The sequence below is a fragment of the Pan troglodytes genome, chromosome 16 (genome assembly GCF_028858775.2).
Source record: "Pan troglodytes isolate AG18354 chromosome 16, NHGRI_mPanTro3-v2.0_pri, whole genome shotgun sequence".
Classification (NCBI taxonomy): domain Eukaryota; kingdom Metazoa; phylum Chordata; class Mammalia; order Primates; family Hominidae; genus Pan; species Pan troglodytes.
The window spans coordinates 80,375,053-80,396,279 of NC_072414.2; the positions used below are offsets into that span (position 1 = coordinate 80,375,053).

Below are 21,227 nucleotides of genomic sequence, written 5' to 3' on the forward strand. Positions count from 1 at the left end.
GCTTGAACCCGGGAGGCGGAGGTTGCAGTGAGCTGAGATCGCACCATTGCACTCCAGCCTGGGCAACAGGGCGAGACTCCGTCTCAACAAAAAAAAAAAAAGAAAAAGGAAAAGAAATAATTGATAAGCCAGGCTTCATTAAAATTAGACATTTCTCCTCTGTCTAAAACACTGTTAGAAAATGGGAAGACAAGCCACAGGCTGGGAGAAAATATTTTTAAAAGACACATCTGATAATGGACTGTTATTCAAAATAGACCAAGAACTCTTAAAACTCAACAACAAGAAAGCAAACTGATTAAAAAATGGGCCGAAGATCTGAACAGACAATTCACCAAAGCAGACATACAGATGCCCAATACACACATGAAAAGATTCTCCATATCCTATGTCATTGGGAAAGTACCAGTTAACACAGCGAGATACCACTGCATGTCTACGAGAATGACCAAAATCCATAACATGGAAAAAACAAATGCTGGTGAGGACATGGAGCAACATGAACTCTCATTCATTACTGGTGGTAATACAAAATGGTACAGGCACTTTGGAAGATGGTTTGGCAGTTTCTTACAAAACTAAACATATTCTTACCATATATCCAGCAATCATTTTCCTTACTATTTACCCAAAGGAGTTGAAAACTGATGAACAGACAAAAACCGGCACTCAGATGTTTATAGCAGCTTTATTCATAATTGACAAAACTTGGAAGCAACCAAGATGTCCTTCAGTAGGTGAAAGGATAAATAAACTGTGGTAGATCCAGACAAGGGAATATTATTTTGTACCAAATAATCAGGTGCTAAGAGGTGAGATATCAAGCTATGAAAAGACACAGAGAAACTTTAAATGTGTTTTACTAAGTGAAAGAAGCCAATCTGGAAAGGCTGTAGCCTTTTTATGTAGCCTATTGTAAGATTCCAACTGTATGACATTCTAGAAAAAGCAAAAATAGGAAGACAGCAAAAAGATCAGTGGTTGCCAGGAGTTAGGAAGGGAGGGGGGATGAATAGGTGGAGTACAGATTTTTAAGGCCAAGAAACTACTCTGTAGGGTACTATGATGGTGGATATATGCCACTATACATTTGTCCAAATCCATAAAATGTATAACATCGAGAGTGAACCCTAATGCAAACTGTGGACTTTGGGTGATAATGATGTGTCCATGTAGGTTCATCAATGTAACAAATGTATCACTCTGGTGTAGGATGTTGACAATGGGGGAAGGCTGTGCATGTGTTGGAGTAGGGAGTGTAATGGAAACTCTACTTTCTGCTCAAGTTTGCTGTGAACCTAAAACTGTTCTAAGAAAAAAATAAAGTCTATTTAAAAGGAAAAAAACAAATTTACTGTACATCTACTGCTAATTCTGAATTGTTGAATGGGGGCACTGTCAGGATAGTCACAGCAGGAGTCATCATCTCATCTTCTAAGACAGTAATATAGGAAAAAAGAGGAAGCAGAAGGGACAGATCCAACTGTGTGTCCCTGTGTGCATATTTGACATAAATTGCAAACCTCCAGTTCACCCCTTGGCCTCCTGCAGTCAAAAACTCATGAGGGTCACTCAGCCCCAGAGCCTGGAGCAACAAGACATTTTTTACAGAGAGCAAATGTTATTTTAGAATGAAATCCTAGCCAAGGCTGCTGGGGGCTGTAAAAACAAACCCATAAAACCAAGGGTCCTTGGAGCACTTAACAAGATTTCCACCTGATGATAGGAAAACAATTTTATTGAGACTTCCCCCAGGAAATTGGTTTCTCCCAGTCAAGTTGAAAGGCTGAGATCATCTTAGTAATGACAGTGAGGACTAGAAGCAGTCCATCTTCTTTTGACAGTGCTGCATCTCCTGTGCATATTAATTAACTCATCAATTACCTTACCCAGGGTAGGAGAAGCTGAGCCGCTCACAGGCGAGTCTCACAGGGCAGGTCTTCTTGTCCCAGGAATGTCAAGAGCTCGTCTTTATCTTCTCTCAAATGATGTGCTTCAGTGACTAACTGATGACTCCTACAAGCTGTTTTCAGTTGCTGCCTCTGGCATTTTCCTCTGAAAGGCTAGTCTGATGGATAGTATGGTAGACTGCCAAAACAGTGATTTATGTTCATGGTGAAACCAGGACCTTCTTGCTCCCCCTTCCTGGGCAAGTGGCCTTTATCTACATGGTTTAGAACACCCTGGGGAAATATGAAGAGGAAATTGAGTACCTTTTCTTTATCTATAACCTAATTCAAAATTAGTGTGAGCTGTAGTTGTAAATCTCAGATTGATCTGTCCTTAGCTTATTATTTCTTTTTTTTGCCATTTCATTTTACATGATAACAAAAGTATCATGCATTAAGAAGAATTTATAGTTTGCAAAGTGCTCTCTTGTGTATGAGTATATTTGATTCTCACCAAAACCCTATCAGATAGAAAAAGAAGGGTCACCATTCCCCTTTGAGTAAGGAGAACCTACGCGACAGAGGTTAAAGGACTCCCCAGTATCAAACATCAATTTCTACTGTCAAACAAAACAAAGATTGTATTTACTTTTTAGAATAAATTATTAAATATTTCAAAGATATATAAAATACAGAAAATATGAAAAGAGAGCCACATGTCTACTTCTCAGTTTTAACAACTATTAATGTATTTGCTTCAGATGCTTTTTAGCAAAAGATAAAACAATACAAATACAGTTGTCAGTCCAGGCGCAGTAGTTCACATCTGTAATCCCAGCCCTTTGGAGGCTGAGGTGGGCGGATCACTTGAAGTCAGGAATTCGAGACCAGCCTGGCCAACATGAGGAAACCCTGTCGCTACTAAAAATACAAAAATTAGCCGGGTGTTGTGGTGCATGCCTGTAATCCCAGCTATTCAGGAGGCTGAAGCAGGAGAATCGCTTGAATCCAGGAGGCAGAGATTGCAGTGACCTGAGATCGTGCCACTGCACTCCAGCCTGGGTGACAGAGTGAGACTCCATCTCAAAATAAATAAATAAATATAAAAAAATAAAAAATAAAACAATACAAATACAGTTGTCGCCATCCCATTTCTTCCCTTCCCTGCCAGAGGTGATTACTTTCCTGAAGTTGATACATATCCTTCAATCCATGTTATTAAACATTTATTTCAGGCTGGGTGAAGTGGCTCACGTCTATAATCCTACGACTTTGGGAGGCTGAGGGAGGAGGATTGCTTGAGCCCCGCAGTTCCAGACCAGCCTGGGCAACATAGCAAGACCTTGTCTCTACAAAAAAATTAAAAAATTGAGGTGGAGGATCGCTTGATCCTAGGAGGTTGAGGCTGCAATGAGCCATTATCGAGTCACTGCACTCCCTCCTGGATGACAGAGAGACTCTGCCTCAAAACAACAACCACAACAACAAAAAGCCAAACAAAAATAACAACAAATTTACTTCATCTGTATTTACCTATAACAATCTGTATTAGTATCATGCTTTACTTTGTTTTACTTTTGTGTATTCACATGATAGTTTGTGAATCTTTTTATAACTTTTTTTTTCTCACCAAACATAAGTTTCTAGATGTCCAACTGGATACATGTAGAGCTGCAAGTTAATTGATCAATATATTTTTTTCACTGAATTATAGTATGTTATTACATAAATAGACCACAGTTTATTTATCCATTTTCTTATCAATGGATATTTAAGCTGTTTCTACGTCTTACTATTTCCAAGTAGTGCTGCAGTGAACATTCTTGTTCATGGCAAATTATTCGTGGTGACAATGTCTAAAAACTTCTTTAGGGTATGTACCTAGAAAAAGAGTTGTTGGGTCGGTTGAAGGGTATGCACACCTTGAAATTTATTAGATATTGCCAAATTATTCTCCAAAGTGATGGTAGCAATTTATACTTCCAATAGGGATGTCTAAGAATTCCTGTTTCCTCACGTTTTTACTAACAATTGGTGAAAATTCAACACTTGGTGAATTATTAGTCCTGTTAATTTTCCCAACTTGATGGGTGTGATTGGTTGTTATAATTGTTATAATTTGCATTGCTCAGAATGGCCATAATTAAAAAATAAAAAAACAGAAGATGTTGGTGTGGATGTAGTGATCAGGGAATACTTCTACACTGCTGGTGGGAATGTAAATTAGTACAGTCACTATGGAAACCGTGTGGAGATTCCTTAAAGAACTAAAAGTAGAACTACCATTTGATCCAGCAATCCCACTGCTGGGTATCTACCCAGAGGAAAAGAAGTCATTATACAAAAAAGATACTTGCACACGCATGTTTATAGCAGCACAATTCACAATTGCATAATCATGGAACCAACCCAAATGCCCATCAATCAACAAATGGATAAAGAAACTGTGAGATTTATATAAATATATATATATATATATATATATATATATATATATAATGGAATACTACTCAGCCATAAAAAGGAATGAATTAACAGCATTTGCAGTGACCTGGATGAGATTGGAAACTATTATTCTAAGTGAAGTCACTCAGGAATGGAAAACCAAACATCGTATATTCTCACTGATACGTGAGAGCTTAGCTATGAGGATGCAAAGGCATAAGGATACAATGGACTATGGGGACTTGTGGGGGAAGGGTGGGAAGGGGCAAGGGATAAAAGACTACAAATAGGGGGCCAGGTGTGGTGGCTCACGCCTGTAATCCCAACACTTTGGGAGGCCAAGGCAGGAGGATCACCTGAGGTTGGGAGTTCAAGACCAGCCTGACCAACATAGAGAAACCCCATCCCTACTAAAAATACAAAATTAGCCAGGTGTGTTAGAACATGCCTATAATCCCAGCTACTCAGGAGGCTGAGGCAGGAGAATCGCTTGAACCCGGGAGGCAGATGTTGCGGTGAGCCGAGAAGGAGCCGTTGCACTCCAGCCTGGGCAACGAGCAAAACTCTGTCTCAAAAAAAAAAAAAATAGGGTGCAGTGTATACTGATTGGGTGATGGGTGCACCAAAATCTCACAAATCACCACTAAAGAACTTACTCGTGTAACCAAACACCACCTATACTCCAATAACCTATGAAAAAAAGGTTAAAAATAATAATAATTTGCATTGTCCTCATGATTAGTCAAATTGCGCTTCAATCACTAGTTTATTGGCCGCTTGAGTGTCCTTTTCTGTGGATTTCTTGGTCACAACCTTTCAATTTTCAATATTTTTTGTCTTTTTCTTATTAATTTATATAAGTGCTTTAAGTATTCTAGATATTAATTCTTCATTGATCATATGCTTGTAAATATCTTTTCCATCCTAAACTTGATTTTACTTAATTTATGTCTTTTGCCTCTGCTTAAATTTTTAAGTTTAATGTTAATTAAATTTATCTTTTTATTTGTGCTTTTTGTGTCTTGTTTAAGAAATAATTCATTGTCCTGAGGTCATAAAAATATTCTCCTATATATTTTCCTGTTCTAAAAGTTTTTTACATTTTGTCTTTACTCCAAAATGTGAATTTATTTTGGGGTATGGTATGAGGTTAGAAACTTACTTTATTTTCCATGTAAATGTTTCAATTGCCAAACGTCCATAGACCAGTTTTCCACCAGACATGGGTCTGTTTCTGGGCTTTTCATTGTACTGTGTTAGTCTATTTTACTATCTCTATGGCTATTCTACACAGTATTAATTGCTATAGTTTTATGATAAACCTTGTTATTTGGTAGGGAGATCTCTCTACTTCCTTCTCGTGATTCTCTTGGCTATTCTTAGCTGTTTGTCCTCATATAATGTTTAAAATCAATTTGTCAAGTTCACATACACAATAAAAGCCCTGGCTTTCTATTAGAATTGCAATAAATTTATAAATTCATTTAGGACAATTAACATTGTAATGTAATTGCCATCATCCACAAATATGCAATTCCTCTCCATTTATGTAGATCTTCTTTTACGGCCTTCAATAAAATTTTAGAATCTCCTCAATCAGTAGCAAATCATTGTTAGATTTATTCCTAGTTACCTAAGAGTTCTTTTCTTTTTTTTTCTTTTTTTTTTTTTTTTGTGACAGAGCCTCACTCTGTCGCCCAGGCTGGAGTGCAGCTGTGCCACCTCAACCTCCCAAGTAACTGGAACCAAAGGCATTCATCACCATGCCCGGCTAATTTTTTTGTTTGTTTGTTCGTGGTTTTTTTCTTTTTTTTTTTTTCCATGGAAACGGGGTCCCACCATGTTGCCCAGGCTAATCATAAACTCCTGAGCTCAAGCAATCTTCCTGCCTCGGCCTCCTAAACAGCTGGGATTATAGGCATGAGCCACTACCCTCAGCCTTTTTCTTGATATTGTAAGTTAATTTATTAAGTTATCTTTTTAATTAGGTGTTGCTCAGGAACGCTATTGATTTTTTCAAATTGAGAAATAATTCACATAGTATAAAATTCACCTTTTTAAATTATACAGTTTAGTGGTTTTAATATATTCACAAGGTTGGCCAAACACCACTGCTAATTCCAGTACATTTTTATCATCCCGAAAAGAAATCCTGTAACCCGGAGCTGTCACTGCCCGTGTCCTCTTCATCCTAGTCCCTGAAAACCACTTATCTTCTTCCTATAGATTTGACTATTCTGAGAAATAATTTCACATAAATGAAACCATACAGTATGTGGCCTTTTGCATCTGGCTTCTTTCTCTTAGTATAATACTTTCAGATTTCATCCATGTTGCAGCATGTATCAGAACTTCATTCCTTTTCATGGCTGAGTAATATTTCATTATCAGGATAAATATTTGCTTGTCCATGTATTAGCTGAGGGACATTTGAATTGTTTCCACTTTGGGCTATTATAAATAATGTTGCTATGAACATTTGTGTGCAAATTTTTGTATAATATATATTTTCAGTTATCTTGGGTGTGTACCTAAGGGTGGAATAGTTGGGTCATATGGCAACTCTAGTTAACATTTCCAAAGTGGCTACACCATTTTACATTCTCACCAAGCAATAACTGAGGGTTCTAGTTTCTCCACGACTTCACCCACACTTGTTATTGTCCTTTTTAAAAAACTATAGCCATTCCAGTGGGTTTATCTCATTGTGGATTTGATTTGCATTCCCTAATTAATAGTGATGTTGACCATCTTTTCATGTACTTGTTGGCCATTTGTGTATCTTATTTGGAGAACTGTATATTCAAATCCTTTGCACATTTTAATTGGATTGTCTTTGTGTTATTGAGTTGTAAGAGTTCTTTTTTAGTCCTGGATCCTAGACCCTCATCAGATATACGATTTTCAAATATTTTTTCCCATTCTGTAAGTTATCTATTCATTTTTCTTGGTAGTGTCCTCAAAACACGAAAGTTTTTAATTTTTATTAATTCCAATATTTTCTTTGGTTGCTTGAGCTTTAAAAGTTATGTTTAAGAAACCATTGCATAACCCAAGTTTACAAGGACTTACACCTATGTTTTTTTCTAAGAGTTCTGTGATTTTAGCTCTTATATTTAGGTCTTTGATCCATTTTGAGTAAATTTGTGTATATGTGTGAACTACAGGTCCAAGTTTATTCTTTTGCATATGAATATCCAGTTGTCCAGCACTATTTATTGAAGAGACTCTTCTTCTCCCACCAGATTGAATTGGTATCCTTGTTGAAAATCAATTAACTATAGATGTATGAGTTTATCTCAGGACCCTCAATTTTATTCTGTTGATCTATATGTTTACCCTCCTGCCAGTACCACACAGTCTTGATTACTCTAGTTTTGCATTAAGTTTTGAAATTATGAAGTTTGAGTCCTTCAACTTTATTTTTCATTTTAGATAGTGTTTTGGCTACTCTGGGTCTCTTGCATTTCTATATGAATTTTAGGACCAGCATGTCAATTTGTGCAACAACAAAACAAGAAGCAGCAGGAATTTTGATATTGTGTTGGGATTTAGGATTGTATCCACTCTACATGTCAATCTAGGGAGTATTGTCATCTTAACAATAAGTTTGCCAGTACATGAACATGGGATATGTTTCCATTTATTTAGATCTTTTGCTGAGACACTAATGACATCTAAAAGGAAGAAAGAATTTATTTCAGCAATGCTTTGTAGTTTTCAATGTACAAGTCTTGCATGCGCTGCTTTCATTAAATTTATTCCTAAGTATTTTATTCTTTTGATGCTATTACAAATGGAATTGTTTTCTTGATTTCACTTTCAGATTATCCATTGCTAGTGTATAGAACTAGAACTGATTTGTATATTTTGTATGTCCTGCAAACTTGATGAATTTATTAGCTCTAATAGTTTCTTTTGTGGATTCCTTAGTATTTTCTATATACAAAACCATGTCATCTGCAAACAGAGAAATTTTACTTTTTCCTTTCAAATCCTTTTCTTTCTTTTCCTTGACTAACAACCCTGGACAGAACCTCCACTACAATATTGAATAGAAGTGATGAGAATGTACATTCTCTTCTTGTTCCTGATCTAAGGGGAAACTTTTCCTTTCACCATTTGAAATATGTTGTTAGTTATGGATTTTTTGTAGATGCCTTATATCAGGTTTAGGAAGTGCCTTTCTATTCCTACATTGTTGAGGGTTTTTTTTTCTTTTTCTTTTCTTTCTTTTTTCTCAAGACAAGGTCTGACTCTGTCACCCAGGCTGGAGTGCAGTGGTGTGAGCATGGTTCATTGCAGCCTGGACCTCCTGGGTTCAAAAAATCCTCCTGCCTCAGCTTCCAGAGTTGCTGGAACTACAGGCATGTGCCACCACACATGGCTAATTTTTAAAATTTTTTACAGAGGCAGGATCTCGTCATGTTTCCCAGTCTGGTCTTTAACTCCTGGGCTCAAGCAATACTCCCACCTCACCCTCCCAAAGTGCTAGGTTTACAGGTGTGAGTCACCACTTCCTGCCTATTGAGTGTTTTTATCATGAAAATGTGTTAGATTTTGTCAAAAGCTGTTTCTTGTCTGGATTGAGTTGATTGTCTGGATTTTGTCATTTATTCTATTAATACAAAGTGTTATTTTGATTGATTTCCAGATTTTAAAACAACCTTTCATTCCTGGGATAAATCGCTTTTGATCATGATGTATAATCCTTTTGATATATTTATGGATTTAGTTTTCTAATATTTCAGCAAGGACTTTTTCATTTATATTCATAAAGGCTGTTGGTCTGTAGTATTCTCCTCTTGTGATATCTTTGTCTGGTTTTGATATCAGGGTAATACTCAACTCAGAGAAAGAGTTTGGAAATGTTTCCTACTGTTTTATTTTTTGGAAGAGTTCATGAAAGATTGGTGTTAATTCTTTTTGAAATGTTTGGTACAATGCAACAGCGAAAACATCTGGCCTTGTGCGTTTCTTTGTGGGAAGTTTTTTGATTACTGATTCAATCTCTTTACTTGTTATGATCTGTTCAGATTTTCTATTTCTTCTTGAGTCAGTTTCAGTAATTTTTGTGTTTCTAGGAATCTGCCAATTGCATGTAAGTTATCTGTCAGTGTTCGATTATTCATATTCATATTCTCCTATAATGTTATTTACTTTGTAAGATTGGTAGTAATGTTTCCTCTTTCACTCCTGATTCTTAAGTCATTTGAATCTTCTGTTTTTTTCTTCATCAATCTAACTAGAAGGCTTAATTTCAGTGTCATTGATTTTCTCAATTGTGCTATTGATTTTTGAACACTGATACTGTCAAAAAAACTTATTACCTTATAGCATTTATCTGTAGGTTTTCTTACATTTTCTAGTAAAAGCACATTATCTGAAATGACAACTTGGTATCTTCATAGTCACATCCAGTAGCATGTTGATTACAGTTACATTCCTGACTTCAAAGAGAATGTTTCTCATATTCCAATGTTAAGTGTGATACTAACTGTGAATAGATATCTTTTATTAAGGAGAGGCAATTTCCTTTCATTCCAGATTGGCCAAAGGTTTTATCTTAATTCAATATTGAATCTTAGCAAATGCTTTCTAGATTTATTTAGTGCTTTTATTTTTTCTTTTAATCTATTAAAGTCAAGCTAATTTACATGAATAGATTTCTTTCTTTTTTCTCTTTTTCTTTTTCTTTCTTTCTTTTTTTTTTTTTTTTTTTTTTTGAGATGGAGTTTCGCTCTTGTTGACCAGGCTGGAGTGCAATGGCATGATCTCGGCTCACCGCAACCTCCGCCTCCCGGGTTCAAGCAATTCTCCTGCCTCAGCCTCCGAGTACCTGGGATTACAGGTGCCTGCCACCACGCCTGGCTAGTTTTTGGTTTTTAGTAGAGATGGGGTTTCTCCATATTGGTCAGGCTGGTCTCGAACTCCTGACCTCAGGTGATCCACCTGCCTCGACCTCCCAAAGCTGGGATTACAGGCGTGAGCCACCATGCCCGGCCGAATAGATTACTAAATGTTAAAAAGTCTTAGAATCCTGGCCGGGTGCGGTGGCTCACCCCTGTAATCCCAGCACTTTGGGAGGCCAAGGCAGGTGGATCACAAGGTCAGGAGATCGAGACCATCCTGGCTAACGCGGTGAAACCCCATTTCTACTAAAAATACAAAAAAATTAGCCGGGTGTGGTGGCTGGCGCCTGTAGTCCCAGCTACTCTGGAGGCTGAGGCAGGAGAATGGCGTGAACCCAGGAGGCAGAGCTTGCAGTGAGCCGAGATCGCGCCACTGCACTCCAGCCTGGGCGACAGAGCAAGACTCCATCTCAAAAAAAAAAAAAAATTCTTAGAATCCTAGGATAAGACTTATTTGCTTATTATGTGAATTTAGCTTACTAAAAATTTATTTAGGATGATTTACATTTATATTTATAAATAGATTGGCCTATACATTTCTTTCCAATATTTGTTGTGGTTTGTTGTTACTGTTTCTTTCTTTTTTCTTTTTCTTTTTCTTTCTTTTTTTTTTTTTTTTTGCATTGTAACATAAAGATAATCTGTTCCTCAAAGTTATGGTAGAATTTGTGTATAAAACAATCTGAAACGACGATTTGTGTATTTTAGGACAGAGGGTGCTACACTTTTATTAAGATTTACCAATTTAATTGTTATAGGTCTATTAAGCTTGTCTATATCTGCCAGGTGCAGTGGCTCACGCTTATAATTCCAACCCTTTGGGAAGTCGAGGCGGGCAGATTGCTTGAGCCCAGCAGTTCAAGACAAGCCTTGACAACATGGGGAAACTCCATCTCTACTAAACATTAGCCTGGTGTGGTGGCCTGCACCTGCAGTCCCAGCTACTCAGGAGGCTAAGGTGGAAAGATTGCTTGAACCCGGGAGGCAGAGGTTGCAGTGAGCTGAGATAGTGCAACTCTTTCTTTCTTTCTCCCTTCCCTTCCCTTCCCTTCCTTTCCCTTCCCTTTCCTTCCGTTCCCTTCCCTTCCCTTCCCCCTCCCCTCCCCTCCCCTCCCCCCCCTCCCCTCCTCTTCCCTTCCCTCCTTCCCTCCCTCCTCCCTTCCTTCCTTCCTTTCAGAGATTGGGTGGGGGGGGGGGTGGTTCTCACTATGTTCCCCAGGCTGGTCTTGAACTCCTGGCCTCAAGCAGTCCTCCCTTCTAGGCCTCCCAAAGTGCTGGGATTACAGGTGTGAGCCACTGTGCCTCTGGCCTTTGTTGGCTCTTTGTTTTCTATTTTGTTAATCTTTATTGCTAACATTATTATATCTTCTTTTCTACTTTCTTGGAGTTTATGTTGTCTTTTTAGAAATTAACTGAATGATTAGCTTTGTACTTACTTAAAATCTTTCTTTTCTAATATATACATTTAACACTACAAATTTATCTCAAAGTACTATTTTTGCTGTATTCTGCAAGTTTGGGTAAATAGTGTTTTCATTGTTTTTTAGTTTGAACTATTTTTACATTTCCATTTTTAATTTTGTTTTATTCTTAAGTATTTAGAAAGGTGGGGTTTTATTTTGTTTGTTAGTTTTTCCTTAGTCATTTCTTTGTTTTATTTGTGGTTTGTATTTTAGCTTTCAAATATATGGGTTCCTTTGGTTATTTTTTAATTTAATTTTTATTTTTTTTGTTTCCTACACAACACTGATGTACCTTTGCTTATATTTTCAGTGTTGAGTTCTGCTTTTAATATTGATTTCTCATTTTATCTAAATGATATTGATTCTTCAGTATTTTTTGAGATTTTCTTTATGAGGTAGTATTTAACAATTTTTATAAATATTCCACGTGTGCCTGAAAAGGATATGCATTCTTTATTTGTTGAGTGCAGATGCACACACATACACACACAAATAGAGGGATGGGGAATCAATTTACTGATTGTATAGTTAAAATTGTCTGTATTCGTACAGATACTCAAAATATCTTAATGTTTCATCCGTCAGTTTCTGATACAGGTGTACTAAAATATCTCAATATAATTAATTGTAGGTAGTTTTGGTTTATTTCTCTATACAAACCTGCCTTTTTTTCTTTTTCTTTCTTTCTGTCTTTCTTTTTTTTTTTTTTTTTTTTTTGGTAGAGATGGGGTCTCACTATGTTGCCCAGGCTGATTTTGAACTCCTGGTCTCAAGCAATCCTCCCACCTCAACCTTCCAAAGTGTAGGAATTATGGGTACAAGGCATTGCACCCAGCCTTGTTTTTTATATTTTGATGCTGTGTTGTTCAATGTATTCAGGCTCAGAATTGTTATACCTTCCTGGCCAATTACTCTCTTTATCATTAATATCATTATAACATGTTCCTATTTAATGCTTTTCACTTCAAATTCTACATTAACTATTATACAAGGTTGGTTTGGGGTAGTATTGTCTAGAATATTTTTTCTTAACTCTTGATGTTCAAGGTCTGTGTCCATTTGATTATGTATATCTTTCACAATTGGGGTATAGCTGAATTTTTAAATGTCCAAAAATCTCTGTCTTTTGACTGAAACATAGTACATTTAAATTTATTATGATTAGTAATATTAAAATTATTTCTGCCATTGCATTTGTTTTCTATTTACCTTGGGCTTTTTCTTCTCCTTTTCTTTTTCCTTTCCAAACTTCTACTTGATTAATCTCATTTTCTTCATTCTTTTTCTCTACTAATTTGGAAGTTAAACTTATAATTTTTATCATTTTAGCTGTTTTCTTAGCATATTAACATGTACACCTCATTAAGCACAATATAGTTAATATTTGTAAAACATACTGGAATAAAACAAAGAAAATTTAGAACTGAAGCTCTACAAGCCATTTTTAATGTGGTCTATACAATATTGGTTCACCAAAATGTATTGATACTTATTGTCTCATTTTTGACTCCACCTTCCAAATTAGACATCAGTATTATTGTATTTTATAGTCGGTGCTCTTGGGATTTATCAACATATTTTCCCATTTCTATTCTCACTGTTGCTCCTTTTATCTCATTATTTCCTTTTGAGTTCAATTTCATTGCTATCAAAGCCCATCCTTTTGTGTCTTACAATGAAAAAGAGTGTTGAACTTTCTATAGTTTTAGGTCATTTAAAATAGTCTATATTTCAAATTCACTCTGAAGAGTAGTTTAATTAGGTACGGAGTTCTGTGTTGACATTTCACAGCAGCATTTTGAAGATGTCGTCTTGATCTTAATTTTAGCTAGTGAAAACCAATAACAATTCATCTATTGTTTCTTATTAGGAAATATTAAATGAGATACTCGATATCTCATAAGACTGGAATCATACGGCATTTGTCTTTTTGTGACTGGCTTATTTCACTTAGCATAATGTCCACAATGTTCATTCTTATTTTTGCCTGTGTCAGAATTTCCTTCCTTTATAAGGCTGAGTAATATTCCATTATATATGCCTACCACATTTTGCTTATTCATTCAGCCATCAGTAGACACTTGAGCTGCTGCCCTCTTTTTTCTTTCTCTCTTTCTTTCCTTCCTTCCTTTCTTCCTTCCTTCCTTCCTTTCTTCCCTTCTTTCTTTCTATTTATTTATTTATTTATTTATTTATATATTTTATTTATTTATATTTTGTCAGGGTCTCACTCTGTTGCCCAGGCTGGAGCACAGTGACATCATCTTGGCTCACTGCAACCTCTGCCTCCTAGATTCAAGTGATCCTCCCACCTCAGCCTCCTAAGTAGCTGGGACTACAGGCACATCTCTCCACGCCCAGCTAATTTTTATATTTTTTTGGTAGAGGCAGGGTTCCTCCATGTTGCCCAGGCTGGTCTCAAACTCCTGGGCTCAAGCAATCTGCCTGCCTGGGCCTCCCAAAGTGCTGAGATTAGAGGTGTGAGCTGTCGTGCCTGGCCTCCATCTTTTGGCTATTGTGAATGGTGGTATATAAACATGGGTCTACAAATATAGAATCACCTCCTTTCTAACTTTAAAGGCCAGGCGCGGTGGCTCACGCCTGTAATACCAGCACTGTGGGAGGCCAAGGTCGGGGGATCACGAGGTCAGGAGACCAAGACCATCCTGGCTAACATGGTGAAACCCCATCTCCACTAAAAATACAAAAAATTAGCTGGGCGTGGTGGCACGTGCCTGTAGTCCCAGCTACTCAGGAGGCTGAGGCAGGAGAATCGCTTGAACCCAGGAGGTAGAGGTTGCAGCGAGCCGAGATCTCGCCACTGCACTCCAGCCTGGGCAACAGGGCAAGACTCCTCCATCTCACACACATACAAAAAATCCCCTAGGCTGGGTACAGCGGCTCACCACCTGTAATTCCAGCACTTTGGGAGGTTGAGACAGGAGGGTCACTTGAGCCCAAGAGTTCAAGACCAGCCTAGGCAACATACGGAGACTGCCCCTTCCTCTCTGCAAAAAAATTAAAAATGAGCCAGGCATAGAGGCACAGGCCTGTGGTCCCAGCTATGCTGGAGGCTGAGGTGGGAGGATAACTTGAGCCCTGGAGGTTGAAACTGCAGTGGGCAGTGATTGTTCCACTGCATTCCAGCCTGGGTGACAGAGTGAGACTCTGTCTCAGGGAAAAAAAAAAAAAAAAAAAAGAGTCTCCTTATCAGGTGCCAAGCACAGTGGTGTGTGCCTGTAATCCCAGCTACTTGGGAGGCTCAGGCAGAAGGATCACTTGAGCCCAGGAGTTCTGGACTGTAGTACACTATGATCACACCTGTGAATAGGCACTGCACTCCAGCCTGGGCAATGTAGCAAGACCCTCCCCCCATCCCACCCCAGAAAATAAAATCTCCTGATCACTTAGAAGGGGAAGTCTCTACTTTCAATGGAAAATTTTAAGAGAGACTTTAAAATATCTCCTGATCACCTAATGTGCACAGTTTTTCACAGGTGGAGCAAATTATGAATTTATCATTTCTTAAGATGATTATATTATTTAAGAATAGCTCGGCCAGAGGCGGTGGCTCACGCCTGTAATCCCAGCACTTTGGGAGGCCGAGGCAGGCGGATCACGAGGGCAGGAGATCAAGACCATCCTGGCTAACATGGTGAAACCCCGTTACTAAAAATACAAAAAAAAATTAGCCGGGCATGGTGGCGGGCGCCTGTAGTCCCAGCTATTCGGGAGGCTGAGGCAGGAGAATGGCATGAACCCGGGAGGCGGAGCTGGCAGTGAGCCGAGATCGTGCCACTGCACTCCAGCCTGGAGGACAGAGCGAGACTCTGTCTCAAAAAAAAAAAAAAAAAAAAAAAAAAAAAAAAAGAATAGCTCTGTGTAACTTATAGAATTGCCCTGGTTACTTTGGCCATTAAAAGCATCACAGGAACCAAGATATTTATGATTCTCTATTATTGGATTTTAATTTCCTAGAGGTAAGTAGAGTCAAAATTCTAAAAGAACTTCTTTCTGAACTAGTGTCACTATATATTCACTATTGCCAAAATCATGTTTTCTTTTTCAAGAACAGCCTTCTCTGGTCTTCAGACATGACAAAATCCATCAGGTGCTTGGTTGGTCCTTGAAATTAAATTTTAAAGCTCTCTTGGTAATCTGGCAAAGGTTTAGAAATATTTGCTGCACAATTGGGATGAAAGATGAGAGATCCAAAGTTTCTTAGAATGCCCGACATGTGTGGGAAGTGAGTGTGATGACTTCATTCAGTACACTGTTCTCTAATTCCACATTTGAGGTGTGTGGTTGTTGGCACAAGACAGGTGCCTCCTTAGCCATCCATAGCAAGCAAGTCTTTTAGCACCTGTAATCCAGTCTCCTTTCCAGAAAAGCTTCATTCTAAAATGTCAACCCATCTAGAAACTCAGTAATGTCTCCAAGATGCCTGACCCTCACAGAATCTTTTGACCTCTGGTCCATGGTTTGTCAATTCCAAGAAATGAATGCATGAGAATATTGAGGAAACTGGCAGTGTCCAGGTTTATCTTTATTTGGCTAATGGCGATGACAGTAAGGTCAGCTGAGCTGCCAATCTGTCCTCCAATTAAGTTCTAATCTGAAGAAGATTTGTTATCCATGATTAAACTCCCACTGTCCTATGAAAAGGGAGTGTCTAGAAGTCAAATTCAAGATGGATCCACCACTTATCAGCTGTGTGGCTTCTGGCACAGCACCTAAAGAATAAACAAACCTGGAGAAAATGACACCTATCTCACAGAGCTGTGATAATTAAATTTAAGGGGGGTTTTTTGGTAGTAGTTGCTATAAAGTTATGTAAAACATTGTGTTGGAGAGCATTGAAAAATGTGAAGTACTATTAAAAATGTAAAAGAAATATTATTATTGGTTTTATTATTATTTGAGGTGTGGAAGGAAGTGGCCAGAAAGTAGATACCAGGAACAGAAGCAAGCTTATTGAGGAGGAGGACAAGGGCAGCTGGGCTGATGATGTATCTGAGTTGAGTAAAAACCACATGCCACTTATCAGCTCTTTACAGATAAGGTCATACTCTCTCATGGTCACCTAATACCCCAGGCAAGATCTGCAGCAACCTGCACAGGTCTGAGACCCAGGCTCCACACCTGCTCTGATTATGCCCATCTGGAACAGTGCCAGATAACGAATAGATGCCTAATAAATACCATCTACTCCCATATTTGTATCATACTATATTTTAATTATAGAAACTACCTAATCGTGTTTCAGAAAATTTGGAAAACATGATAAAAAGAAAACATTTAAAAGCCACCTGTGATCTCTTTAACAGAAACTTTATCATACTTTGATGTACTTCTGTTCTATTTTTTCTGTATGTGTGCTTTCTAAAGCCCTTACTTTAGTGATATCTGTAAAGACAGTTCTATGTTCTGCTAATTTCCTTCCTTAACATTATGAGTATTTTCTTGGCTCATGTTTCAGCAAAAACATTAATTTTAGAGTTGGTAGAATATTCTATCCATTCAACAGATGATGTGCCAGTCTCCTATTGTTGGATATTATGTTGCTTCCATTTTAAAAAATATTAAACAATGTGACAACGGACACCTTTATGTATCTAGCATTTTCTGTATTGAATATTATTTTATTTATTTGAGACAGAGTTTCCCTCTTGTTGCCCAGGCTGGAGTACAATGGTGCCATCTTGGCTCACTGCAACCTCTGCCTCTCGGGTTCAAGTGATTCTCCTGCCTCAGCCTCCCAAGTAGCTGGGATTACAGGCACGTGCCACCACGCCCTGCTAATTTTGTATTTTTAGTAGAGACGGGGTTTCTCCATGTTGGTCAGGCTGGTCTTGAACTCCCGACCTCAGGTGATCCATCTGTCTCGGCCTTCCAAAGTGCTGTGATTACAGGCATGAGCCACTGCACCAGCCCAAGATTATTTTATTAAGATATCCCAAAGAAAAACTGGTCCAAAGGGTGTGAACGTATTTGTGTTTATGACTTTTTTTTTTTTTTTTGTAGAGACAGGGTCCTGCTGTATTGCCCAGGCTGGTCACTATGACCCTTGATACAACTTGCAAAATTGCTTTCCAGTGAATTTAAGCAACTTGCAACCTCCACAGGTGTGAGCACTTATTTCACCATACCCTCTCCAACACTGGGAAGTAGGTTTTTAAATTTTTTGTTAATTCAGTATGTGGAAAATGGTACTCCACATTTTATAATTTACATTTCTATTTTAAATAAAGCAGAAAAATTCCAATTGTTTGTTTAACTTTGTTAAATTTTCTGTTTAACTGTTCATTTATTTTTTGTTTTTGGGGTGCATGTGTGTGTGTGTGTGTGTGTGAAGAGATAAGTTCTTTGTTGCCCAGGCTGGAGTGCAGTGGCACAATCATAGCTCACTACAGCCTTCAACTCCTTGGCCCAAGTGATCCTCCCACCTCAGCCTTCTGAGTAGCTGGGACTACAGGTGCATACCACCATACCCAGCTAACTCTCTTAACTATTTACTAAATAATTTTGATGACTCATATAAGGGAGACAGTGGGTCTTTCCAGCAGAATGAGCACTGGGAACTCAAGGTGAATTAAACAGTCTGAGCTCTGCTTCTTTATCTATAAAATGGTCAGCTTCTAGAATCAAGTGAGATACATCATGTAAAATACTCAGTGAAAAATTAGAAGTGCTTTATAAAGATAATGAATGGAGCATTAATAGTATTACTTACACTCCCTCTAGGGCCTAGAGCTCTAAGATTCACAAATGGAACGGCTGCAAGAAAAATGTCCTGTGTTAAGGAGACAGTCAGGCCAAAGACCAAACAGATTTTCACCAAGAGATAAATGCAGAATCTTTTCTCTGCCCTAATTTTTCTGAATAGGCTAAAAACAATCCATGTTGGCCAAGATTTGGAGTTGATCTAGTACAAAGTTATCTTGGCTTTCAACCAAAATTTTTCAGACACTTGGCTAAGAGAGCAAGTGCATATAAATAAGAACCTGTTTTTCCTTAGGGGGAAATCTACTGCTAATGGAAAAAGAAAATACCCCACTTCTGGCCGTGCGCAGTGGCTCATGCCTGTAATCCCAGCACTTTTGGGAGGCCGAAGCAGGCGGATCACAAAGTCAGGAGATCAAGACCATCCTGGCTAACACAGTGAAGCCCTATCTATACTAAAAATACAAAAAATTAGCCGGGCGTGGTGGCGGGCGCCTGTAGTCCCAGCTACTCTGGAGGCTGAGGCAGGAGAATCTCGTGAACCCGGGAGGCGGAGCTTGCAATGAGCCGAGATCGCACCACCGCACTCCAGCCTGGGCGACAGAGTGAGACTCCGTCTCAAAAAAAAAAAAAAAAAAAAAAGGATAACCCCGCCTTCCATATTTTTGCATGTACAATATTCAAAATGCACATTTAATGAATGAACTGGTAAATGTGACTGTGTGAGAGAGTATGCTAAGACTCAACTATATGTCCCTGTTAGTGGTGCTTTTTACTTGTATGTTGGTTGGCTCATTGCATTCACAAGAATGTATTTTACAGCTGTATTCAGACTGCCAACCAGAAAATGCAAAACAGTGTTATGTTTACATAATAATGGGTGAGTCTGAGAGTAATTAAAATGTTTTCTTCTGTTATTTTTCCACGTATTTATGAATAAGATATTATTCCTTACATTTAAAAATGTAAAGAAAGTTCCATGCGATCAAATATCTGAGTGATAAATGAAAAATATGATTTTTTAAAATGTTTCTCAAATACCTGCATATTTTGAAATATGAAAATGAAAAATAAAAACAAAAAATAAAAACTCACCAGTCTGACTAGGAGGAAATATCCTGCTGCCTGTGTTGGCTGGATGTGGGCAGCACAGATATTTGTGTGTCCGTCCAGGGTTGGGCCTGCAGGGAACCAACCGGAGACAAAAAACAATTTTACTTTCCTTTTTTTTTTTTTTTTTTTTTTGAGATGGGGGTCTCACTGTGTTGCCTAGGCTGGTCTTGAACTCCTGGGCTCAAATGATCTTCCCACCTCCACCTCTTAAAATGCCTGGATTACAGATGTGAGCCACTGCTCTTGGCCACACTTTCCTCTTTACTATAGGAAAAAAACGTAAAAGGATAAGATTGATGATAAATGGGCTTGGTGATATTGACAAAAAGGGGAAGAGGGGCTACTTTTGCCTGGACCCCAGCCCTGTGTACACTGGTCAGGGCTTCTCCCTGCATGCAGAATGCCAGCCCCTATTCAAGAGACATGGAAAGGCCATGACAAGGATATTGTTTTAGAGAGAGGGAGAGAGAGGTGGAAAACCCAGATTTCTCTGTGAACTCTTCCAATCTTTTTGACAAGTACTTCAAATTTTTAAAATACTGTGGGAGCCTCACAAACATTTTTGTGTCCTGTCTGGTTCGTTGGTCGCCAGTTTGCGCCCCCTAGATGCGCACTGGATCGGTAGTGGGTTTGTCATTTTCTGAAGCTCTCACGGCTGCTTTGAAGCCTCAGTTTGTCCTGTGTGCAGGCGAGGACCCGGGCAGGTGGGTGAGTCCCGGTTGGGCGCTGCCTGGGTGTGCTCTGCTCCAGCATGCGTCGGTCGAGAGTGAGTGAGAACACATCTGTGAGCGGTCAGGTGAACCGGGTCTGACCTGCCCAGGTAAGGTGGTGGAAGAATAGGAAATGGCCCTGTGAAAAAGAAAATTTCTGCTAATTGCTCTCCAGACGCCTGCAGTCTCCCCCAGCCTCTTCTCTGGGACCGGGCAGCCACCCACCTGCTATGACCAGCCCGGGGAGGGGACGGGACTGGCTCTGGTGTCTCTTCTGGTCCGGGCACAACTGGATTCAGCACTAATGACGGACTCTACCCTAGCGGAGCGCTGGACCCTGGCAGGAGTAGCAGGCTGCCAGCTGCTGGCCCGCAGACCGGCACCCCCTCCCCCAAAGCGGTTGCCATGGCCACAGGGGACATTTGATGTGAAGCGCGGCTCCCCCCTCTCCACTCGCTTTCTCCGCTCGCCTTCAGGATGACGTCATGAACATCCGTGGCCCTGACAGGCCACCCGTGGGTTGGTCTCGGCTTTAAAGCAGCTGTTCTCCTCTGGCCCGGCAGCCGCGGCGACTGTGTTTGCACCCGGCGGACCATGCCAGGACTACGGACCCGGACAGGACTGATGGCCTCAGAGAGGCAAGTATTCAAGGGGCACTTCACAAACAGCTTCCTCAAACCCCACCCCCTCCCCCGCACTGCGCTGCTGCTTGCACTGCGGCTCCTGGGGGGAAGCAAAGTGCCGGCAGCTGGGTGGTGAGGGGCTTTCTTCCAGAAAGAAACGGAGAGCAAGTGGTCTTCCTCCCTAGCCGCGGCGACCCATGCCAGGTAAAAATCCCAGCCGAGGTCCCCGGTCCCGTCCCCTCCTCCAGGTCAAGGGCTCGGGACTGGAGAAGCAGCCAACTGGAGCTGATATTCGGGAAGCTAAGCCTGAGGTTGCTCTGGAGGGCCGGGGAAGCGAGCGGCCAGGCTT

At 39.4% G+C, this 21,227-nt stretch overlaps 1 long non-coding RNA gene across 2 annotated transcripts; it reads right to left on the reverse strand.

The window, feature by feature from the left end:
- Nucleotides 1-675: 675 nt before the first annotated feature.
- LOC104002419 (uncharacterized) lies at nt 676-20,648 on the reverse strand. Of its 2 annotated transcripts, none has more exons than XR_674718.5 (4): nt 20,481-20,648; nt 20,104-20,394; nt 19,528-19,613; nt 676-2,183 (listed from the first exon to the last, which is right to left on the reverse strand). It is a non-coding gene; the product is annotated as an uncharacterized LOC104002419 (long non-coding RNA). The 2 variants fall into 2 exon arrangements; XR_010151495.1 differs by having other exon boundaries at nt 20,100-20,394.
- Nucleotides 20,649-21,227: the final 579 nt, after the last annotated feature.